Consider the following 9,710-nt stretch of genomic DNA (forward strand, 5'->3'; position numbering starts at 1 on the left):
GTCCCAGGAGAGGAGGGCAGAGATGAAATCCTGAGGTACACGACAGTTCTGGTGTCTGGACTTTAGGGAAAATTTTTTAGGGTTTTATGAAGAATTAGCTTTCATACTAAACTTTATTAAATTCTATCCCTGAATTCCTTCCCCTTTGGAAAGGACCTCTCAGCCATTAAGCCTGGAGAACAGCCCACGTCGGATGAATTCCAAATGAAATGTAGTGGAGGGTCTGGAATCCTCTGAACACAGACAACAGAAGTCTCATTAAATGTGTATAGACGCTCGCAACAAAGCCCGCCTCACTTAAAGTCCAAGAATGGAGAAACCGGGGTGAGGCCTGGTCAGGGGTCTCAGGGGCACAGACAAAAAAAAGGCTGCAAGGAGAAAGCAAACACCACTCTCCCTCATGAGATTTTCTTCCCCCAATTGCAAAGGGAAAATCATTTGGAAATGCCAATTAGCCTCAATTCTTTTGGTCCATTTTAATTTTCTTTCCCTTACCAAATCAAGATCTGTGACTGCTTAATTGCAGCTCAAATTCTGGTAAAATATGAAAAGGACAAAAATGGTTTAAAAAAAAAAAAAAAAGCTGAGGTTTGGGACCCAAGTATTTAATTTACCTTGACGTAATAAGCTCATTGGTAATACCTCAAAAAAGAGAAGATTATGTTTTGGGGCAAAAAGAGAAAATCCCCTCACTTTCACTCCCAATATCCTTTCCAGGAAACAAAAATAATTAATTCTCAGAGGCCAGCAATATAGAATATAAATTTGGGGACTATTCCTATTTTTTTTGTCTTTTGGATTTCTTTTTGGTCCATTTCAAAACAGTTTTTCCTTAAAACACAGCCAATGTTACACAGTTGGTAGACAAACCACTTACCTCTTCTCAGGCCCGACAAACTTGGGCAACACAGATTCTATGAAGTTTGATTCTATCACAAAAGAACAACCTAGAAAGTGTACAGAGGGGAAGAGCTACATGGTTGAGAACTCCTTGGAGGTATTTTAGCAAGAAAATATTCTTTAGCTAAATTAGTCCTGAGCCTTTTGCTAATAATAAATATTACCATTAGGGTATGTCTTCAAAGCTCACACCTGCAACTTGTTCACACCTTGATGTTTCTAGAATTGTAATATATTTTATAATTAAAATGTTCATTTACTTAATGTAATGGTGCTTCTTTTGTTCTTGCAAGCTATTATTAATTTGACGGTGAATTTTATAGTGACACTTGAATATTCAAAAAATTATTATTACTAATTATCACTATTATTATTAGGTAAAGTGAAGAAATGACACAAGAAGATACCATATGAGAAGAGACTCTGCCTGTCCTATGACATTGGTAGGATTCGTGGATTAGTAAATGACCAATGGTGGTGGTGGTGGATTAGTAAACGAACGACTAAGTGGTCCGTTCATGAATGATCTTAAGTACAATGCTCTGAGTTTGTAAATTTATGATCTACAATGTTAAATGTGTTTCGAGCAATGGAAACATTTATATACCTAGAGACAGTTAAAACAGTGACATGGAGGGAAAAGAAAAAGGACAGGAGGATGGAGAAATTAGGTGTTAGAGAAAGGGAGAAAAGGCAATTGAAGATGTCCTGAGGAGAGCTAAGGGAACTTGAGCTAGAGTAATATCAATGTCCAGATGGAGACAAAGAGCAAGATTTGAGTGATATTTGGAAAGTAGAACTGTCACAATTTGGTGACCCACTGGATGCAGACAGCCTTCCTTGGTTTCTCATGGATGGGAAATCAGACATAGATGTTGAGTTTCCTCAGTCTGCATGAAGTTTACAATGGAAAGCACAAACTAGGCCTCCAGGCTAAGGATCTATTAAATCAAACCTTTGGAAGCTCTATGCTGTGTAATGCACACTAAATCTCTCAACCACTCAGCCTGAGACCCCTCGAGTATAACAGGTATGCCAACACATGAAGTATCCCTGAAGACAAAGAAAAATCATTGCTCATGCTGCATAGACAAATTTTAAAGGTAGCACCACTTGTGTCAGAAGGAGGAAATGCATAAAATGATATCCAGAGAATGTCACCTCCATGCAAACCTCACCAAGGACAACATCACATCTAAAGTTGAAGAGGTTCTTAGCTCTTAAGAAATTGATTATGGAGATCTAAACTAAGTAGGAAAATTCATCACTATGTAGATTATCATGCCTTTCAAGTAAAATCCAGATTTCTTAGTCTCATATACAACTCATCATTCTTCCTCCATAGCTTTATGCATCTATCTGCCTAATTATTAATAACAGCTACGACTTTCTGAGCATTTGCTTTGTGCCAGGCATTTTGCTAAGCACTTTACATTATCTCACTTAACCCTCAGATTAATTTTATGTGATTTATTATCATCATCATTATCATCATCATCATCCTGATTTATAGATGAGAATGCTGAGAGTCTCTGAGATCAGTCAACCTGTCTGAAGTAAGATATTTATAAGCAGCAGTTCTGAGAATCAAATTCAAGTCTAACCATGAACCTCCTTTAGGACCAACACTCTCACCGAATACAACTAAAATCTCTGGAAATTTTAAAAAGAAATATTTGAAAGTGATACATAATAATTAAAAGCAAAAAAAAAAAATCATAGGACAGGAGAACTTACATTGAGAACAGGATAAAATTCTAGTAGAGGAATCCTGGGTTGCTCAGTCAGTTAAGCATCTGACTCTTGATCTCTACTAAGGTCTTGATCTCCTAGTCATGAGTTCAAGTCCCACACTGGGCTCCATGGAACCTTCTTTGAAAACTTAAACTAAATTACATTAAATTCCAGTAGAAAACCCAATCTTACTGAGTTGAAGAACCAAAGAACAGACTTTAAGGCCATTCCAGACACTGAAAAGTACAGAGGATAATCCCAGGAAGGAGAAAGCCAGAAAGACACAGTCCTAATTTCTATATATAAACCATGTCCAAATCTCTGGCTAAGTCTTAAATCATGAAAACATGAAGCATACTGCAAGCAGATCAGTAAAGAATAACAGATTCAGTTGACATTAAAGCTTCCACCCAACATAGAGGAACCAATGTTTGCACCTAGAGTGCAGCCCATTTAGGTGGCCACCAGGAAAACAACAACAACAATAAAATCCACTTTTTGGAAGGATACACCCAGACCCAAATTCTCTACAACATAGCATTCAGAGTCCACAACACAAACCAAAATTGATCAATATACAAAGAAACAGGAAATGTCATATATTTTAGAGCACTGGGTGTGGTGCAAAAACAATGAATACTGTTACGCTGAAAATCAATTAAAAAAAAAAAGAAATAAAAAAAAAAAAAAAGAAAAGGCAATCAATGAACACCACCCTGAGATGACCCAGATATTGGAATTAGCAGATAAAACTTTTAAAGTAGCTATTTAACTATATTCAAGAATGTGAAGAAAAATGTATTATAATGGATAAGAATATAGTAAACTCAGTACAGAAGCAGAAAACATAACATAACCAAATGGAAATACCAAAACTGAAAAATAAATACCTGAAAAAAATTCCCTGGATATGACAGCAGTGGACAATGAATATAAAAATAGATCAATGGCAATATTTCCAATATAAAGAAAAAAAAAAGATTTTTTTTTTAAATGGGAGAGGAAAAAATCTTAGGGCTCTACAGACAATATCGAAAGGCCTTTTATTATGATGATGATGATGATGCTATGTTAGTCATCATACAGTACATCATTAGTTTCATGATTCATTGTTTGTGTATAACACTCAGTGCTACATTAAATATGTGCCCTCCTTATTACCCATCACTGGACTAGCCCATCCCCCAATGCCCCTCCCCTCTAAAACCTTCAGTTTGTTTCCCAGAGTCCAGAGTCTGCCCCTCTGATTGCCCCCCTTTCATTTCTCCCTTCCTTCTCTTAATCTCCTCCATGCTATGCCTTATGTTCCACAAATAAGTGAAACCATATGATAATTGACTTTCTCTACTTGACTTATTTCACTTAGCATAATCTCCTCCAGTTTCCTCTATGTTGATGCAGAAGTTGGGTATTCATCCTTTCTGATGGTTGAGTAATATTCTATTTTATATATGGACTACATCTTCTTTAACCATTCATCTGTTGAGGGGCATCTCAGCTCTTTCCACAGCTTGGCTATTGTGGACATTGCTGCTATGAAAATTGGAATGCATGTGGCTCTTCTTTTCACTACATCTGTATCATTGGGGTAAATACCCAGTAGTGCAATTGCTGGGTCATAGGGTAGCTCTATTTTTAACTTTTTGAGAAACTCCACACTGTTTTCCAAAGTGGCTGTACCACCTTGCATTCCCACTAACAATGTAAGAGGGTTCCTCTTTCTCCACAACATCTCCAACATCTGTAGTTTCTTGCCTTGTCAACTTTTGCTATTCTAACTGGTGTACGATGGTATCTCAATGTGGTTTTTATTTGAATGTCACTGGTGGCTAATGTCAAAAGGTCTTACATGAATACAGTGAAGACAGAAAAGAAGAGGAGCAAGAGAATAGGTGGGGCAATAAAAAAAGATTTAAGAGATAATGACTAAAAATTTCCCAAATTTGTGAAAGACTTGAAATACAGAGTCAGGAATCTCAGTGAACACCAAGCAAGATATATGCAAAGAAACATGCCTAGGAACATCATAGTGAGACTGATGAGACCAAATATAAAGAGAAAACCTTGAAAGCAGCCAAAGAAAAATGGCACATTACTATAATTATCTGAGCTCTAACTTTTCATCAAAAGCTAAAGGCAGTGAAATAAAATCATTTAAGTATTCAAAGAAAACTACTCTCAACCAGATGTCTTTAGATACCAAAAATAGACTTCAACAATAAGGGCAGACTAAAGACATTTTTAGATTTAAGAAAATTCATTGCCAGGAGGCCTGAACTGCAAAAACAAACAAACAAACAAACAAACAAATAGTTACAGGAAGTCCTTCAGGCTGAAAGGAAGTGACACCAAATGATCTGCAGGGAAGAATGAATAGAATCAGAGGGGTAAATATGTGGGTAAATACAAAGGGCTTTTTTCTCCTCTTAATTTGTTTAGGACATACAATTGTTTAAAGCAAAAAACAATATTGTACTGTGAGATTCATAACATATGTAGATATAATACATGAGGAGTATAACATGAAGGATGAGAAAGTTATGAAATGTAATAATATTAATTCTAATTATACTATTAAAAGTTAGGGATATGCAGTTGTAATTCCTGCAGAAATCACTAAGAAAAAAATGCAAAGAATACAGCTAAACAGCCAACAGATAAAATGTTATTCTAAAAAAAATTCAGCTAATCCAATAGAAAGAAGGAAAAGAAGAACAGAGGAACAAAAACCAAAAGACACAAATGGAAAACAACTAGTAATATCGCAGTATCAAATTCAATCATATCAAAAATTAAATTAAATATCAATAAACTAAAGACTCCAATTAAAGGGCAGAGACTGCTAGAACAAATTTAAAAAGGAAGACCCAGATATATGTGGTCTACATGAGATAAACTTAAATATGAAGCCACAGACTGAATGAAGTAGAGGGACAGAAAATTCTTGCCATGCAAATAGTAAGCATAAGAAGGCTGGAACAGCAGTACTATTAGATACAGATGACCTCAAGATAGAGGAGATGATAGAGTTGAAGAGGAACATTTGATGATATTGAAATGCTCAGTTTTTCAGGATGACATGAAAATCACCAATGTATGTGTGCCTCATAACAGAGTTTCAAACTACATAAAGCAAAAACTGATAGGAGCAAAGGGATACACAACTCCATAATCAGAGTTAGAGATTTTAACATACCCTTTCTGGAAACTGATAGAACTAGATAAGAAATAGGCAAAGACATGGAATATATGAACAACATTACCAGCCACCTTAACCTAATTGATAATTTATAGAACACAACACCAGCAACAGTAGAATGTATGTGCTTTTTAAGTGCATAGGGTATGTTCAGCAAGACACATCACAGATGAGGCCATGAACAGGTCTCAATACATGTAAAATGACTGAAATAATGCAGAGGAGGTTTTCTAACAATAATAAAATAAAATTGGAGAGCAAAAACAATAAGATATAGAGAAAAAATCCAAATACTTGGAAATTAACTAACACACTTCCAAATAAGCCATGAGTAAAGAACAAAACATGTGATGTAGGAAGTGAGAAAATATGTTGAACTGAATGAAAAAACAACATATCCAAATTTGATACCTGTGGCCCAGATAAAAGTTTATAGATATAAAAGCTTGTATCACACACACACACACACACACACACAAAGAGTATTAATTTGTTAGGATTACTATAACAAAGCCCACACACTGGGTGGTTCAAACAGCAGAAGTTCATTTTCTCATGATTCTAGGGGCTGAAAGTCTAAGATTAAAGTGTTGGCAGATCTGGTTTCTTCTAGGATCTCTCTCATCTCCTCGATGGCATTTTATCTCCTCTTTCACATGATCTTTCCTCTGCATCCATGTCCTCATTTCCTCTTCTTACAAGGAAGCTGGTCATATTGTATTAGAGCCCACCCCAGTTACTCCTTAAACCTTACTCACCCATCTCCAAATACAGTCCCATGCTGAAGTGCTGGGGGCTAGGACTCCAACATATACATAAAGGGGAGAAAAATTCAGCCCAGGATGAAAGGTCAGAAATCAAGGACTCAATGTTCCAATGTAAGAAACTAAAGAGTAAAATAAATAATAATAATAATAAGAAGAAGAAACATAGAAGAAAGGAAAGAATAAAGATTTTTTAAATCCATTTTTTAAAAAGAGTTTATTTATTTATTTGACAGACAGAGACCACAAGTAGGCAGAGAGACAGGCAGAGAGAAAAGGGAAGCAGGCTCCCTGCCAAGGAGAGATCCCGATGCGGGACTCCATCCCAGGACCCTGGAATCATGACTTGAGCCAAAGGCAGAGGCTTAACCCACTGAGCCACCTAGGCGTTCCTAAATCCATTTTTTTTTTCTTTACTTATCTGACAGAGATCACAAGTAGGCAGAGAGGCAGGCAGAGAGAGAGGAGGAAGCAGGCTCCCTGCAGAGCAGAGAGCCCGATGTGGGGCTCGATCCCAGGACCCTGGGATCATGACCTGAGCCGAAGGCAGAGGCTTAACCCACTGAGCCACCCAGGTGCCCCCCTAAATCCATTTTTTTAAAAACACAAACAATAGAGAAAATTAACCTGGCCAAGAGTTGAGTTCTTGGTTTTCAAACATTGATAAATTCCTAGCAAGACTGACTTAAAAGAAAGAGAACACCAAGTGCTAATATCAAAAATGCAAGATAAGAATTAGCATTACAGTCCTTACAGATATAAAAATGATAATAATAGAATTTTATGAGCATGATTGCACAAAAAAAAAAATTTGACAAATGAAATTGACAAATTTCTTTGAAAATATGACTGGGAACTGACACTAGAAGAAACAGAAAACCTGAAGAGTCACAGACTTACTGAAAAAGTTAAACTCATTATCAGAGAACTCCCAACAAATGGAACTCCAGTCCATGGTTTCAATGATGCAATACCTCAAACATTTAAGGGGGAAAAAAACCACTATCCAAACTTTTTCATAGCGTTGGTGGTATAGTGGTGAGCATAGCTGCCTTCCAAACTTTTTCATAAAATTGAGGAAGAATGCATACTTCATAAGTTGTTTCATGAGACCAGCATAACTCTAAAGAAAAACCTGACAAAGATATTACATAAAAAAAAGTTACAGACCCATATTCTTCATGATTACAGATGTAAAATCCTTAACCAAATATTCTCAAATTGAACCCAGCAATGTACAGGAAAAAGATAACACATCACACCCAAGTTGAATGTATCCTAGAAATGCCAAGTTTTAACATTCAAAAAGTAATCAATGCAATTCAACATATTAAAAGAATAAAGGAGAAAAAAACACATGTGATTTTTAATAGATTCAAAGCATGGGCATACAAAGTGTATACAAATACAAAAGGATACTGCTCAGTGATAACATGGAATGAAGCACCAGTGCAAGCAAAAATATGGATAAATCTCAAAAACATTGAAAGAAACCTTACACAAAAGAGGATAAAACATAAAAATCTATTTCAAAATTTTAGAACAGGCAAACTAATCCATAGTGAAGAAAGATAAGACTAGAAGAGGCAAAAATATCTATGGTAGAGAAAGATCAGAACAATGGTTGCTTCTGAAGGTGCAGGAGCAGAAAATGATTGGGAATAGTCAAGAGGGAATTTTCTAGGGTGATGGTAATGTTTTATATCTTGATAGATCAATGGATGACAGATTCAACAAAACTCACCAAATGGTATATGTGAGATTAATGCTTTTCATTGTATGTAAATTTTATCTCAAATGGAAAATTCTCAAAAGATCACAAATATCAAACACTAGTTAATGGCATGCAGGCAAAGGGTTAAGGGGAGACTGTATTGATAAGTGCAACTTACCATGAAATGCAATTAAAAATGGATCAGCAGGGATGCCTGGGTGGCTCAGTTGGTTGGATAACTGCCTTCGGCTCAGGTCATGATCCCAGGGTCCCGGCATTGAGTCCTGCGTCAGGCTCCTAGCTCCACGGAGAGTCTGCTTCTCCTTCTGACCTTCTCCTCACTCGTGCTCTCTCTCAAATAAATAAATAAAATCTTTTTAAAAAATGGATCAGCAGATAGACAGATAGGTAAATGGTAAAACAATTAAATTGTTAATTCTAAAATTGAGTAATATATGTTCACTGTAAAATAACTTCAACTTTTGAGCATGTTTGATACTTTTTATAATAAAATAGTGGGGGAAAATAAGAGATCAGTATGCACAGAGAGAGAAAAAAAAAAAAAGGCCTCAAGTCTGTTCAACTCCAAAATCCAATCTCTCAACTCTTAGCTGTTTATTTCTTCCTTATGAACTCAACTAAGTGAGCTACTCTCATTCCCCCATCAACCCCACCTTTTCTTAGCTCTTTGCCTTCGTACAAGGTATTTTTCCCAGCTATAAAACTCCTTCTCACTCATTTTTCATGAGCAACCCCTATGAAATTAGCAGCAAATCCATTTCTTCCATTCAGCAATTCCCTCCCTTACACTGCCCAAGAACACCAGAGACTTCTACAGTTCAGAGGGTGTTAACCTGGTTTCCCACTGAAGGGGACAGAAGGAACAGGGACTGATCAGCTACTATGTTGCCATTGAAGACTGGCCCTGAGGACCCAAAACCTGGCAACTATGACAGCTCACTATCTCACAGTGGTTCCTGGACTACAATGATCTTGGCCACTCAGGGTTCTGCTCTGAAATGCTTATTTACATGATGGGAGCTCAGATCCTCAGAGTTTTTGATGTATTTGAGGTCTAAGCCCTCCCAGTAGCACAGAGTCAGGATGGCCCATGATGTCTGCTAGTTCTTGGACCCAGAACTGCTGTCTCTTTTCCCTCTGGGGTCAAGCAGCTTTTCTTTACACCTTCAAAACACTCTTTTCTCCAAATTGTAGGGCTGTATATCAACCTTCTATGGGAGTAATAATAATCGTGACACACTACTACTAGTAGTAGTAATAATAATAATAGTTCTTGGTGACTTAGAAGTGGTTTTTTCTTCCAAGAGAAACTTTCCAAGTGGGTGTGAGATTTCCATACCCACTGCAGCAGGAAGAACTGGGTGGGGAGAGAAGGGAG

Source organism: Mustela nivalis (assembly GCF_964662115.1).
Source record: "Mustela nivalis genome assembly, chromosome: 7".
In the NCBI taxonomy this organism is placed as follows: Eukaryota; Metazoa; Chordata; class Mammalia; order Carnivora; family Mustelidae; genus Mustela; species Mustela nivalis.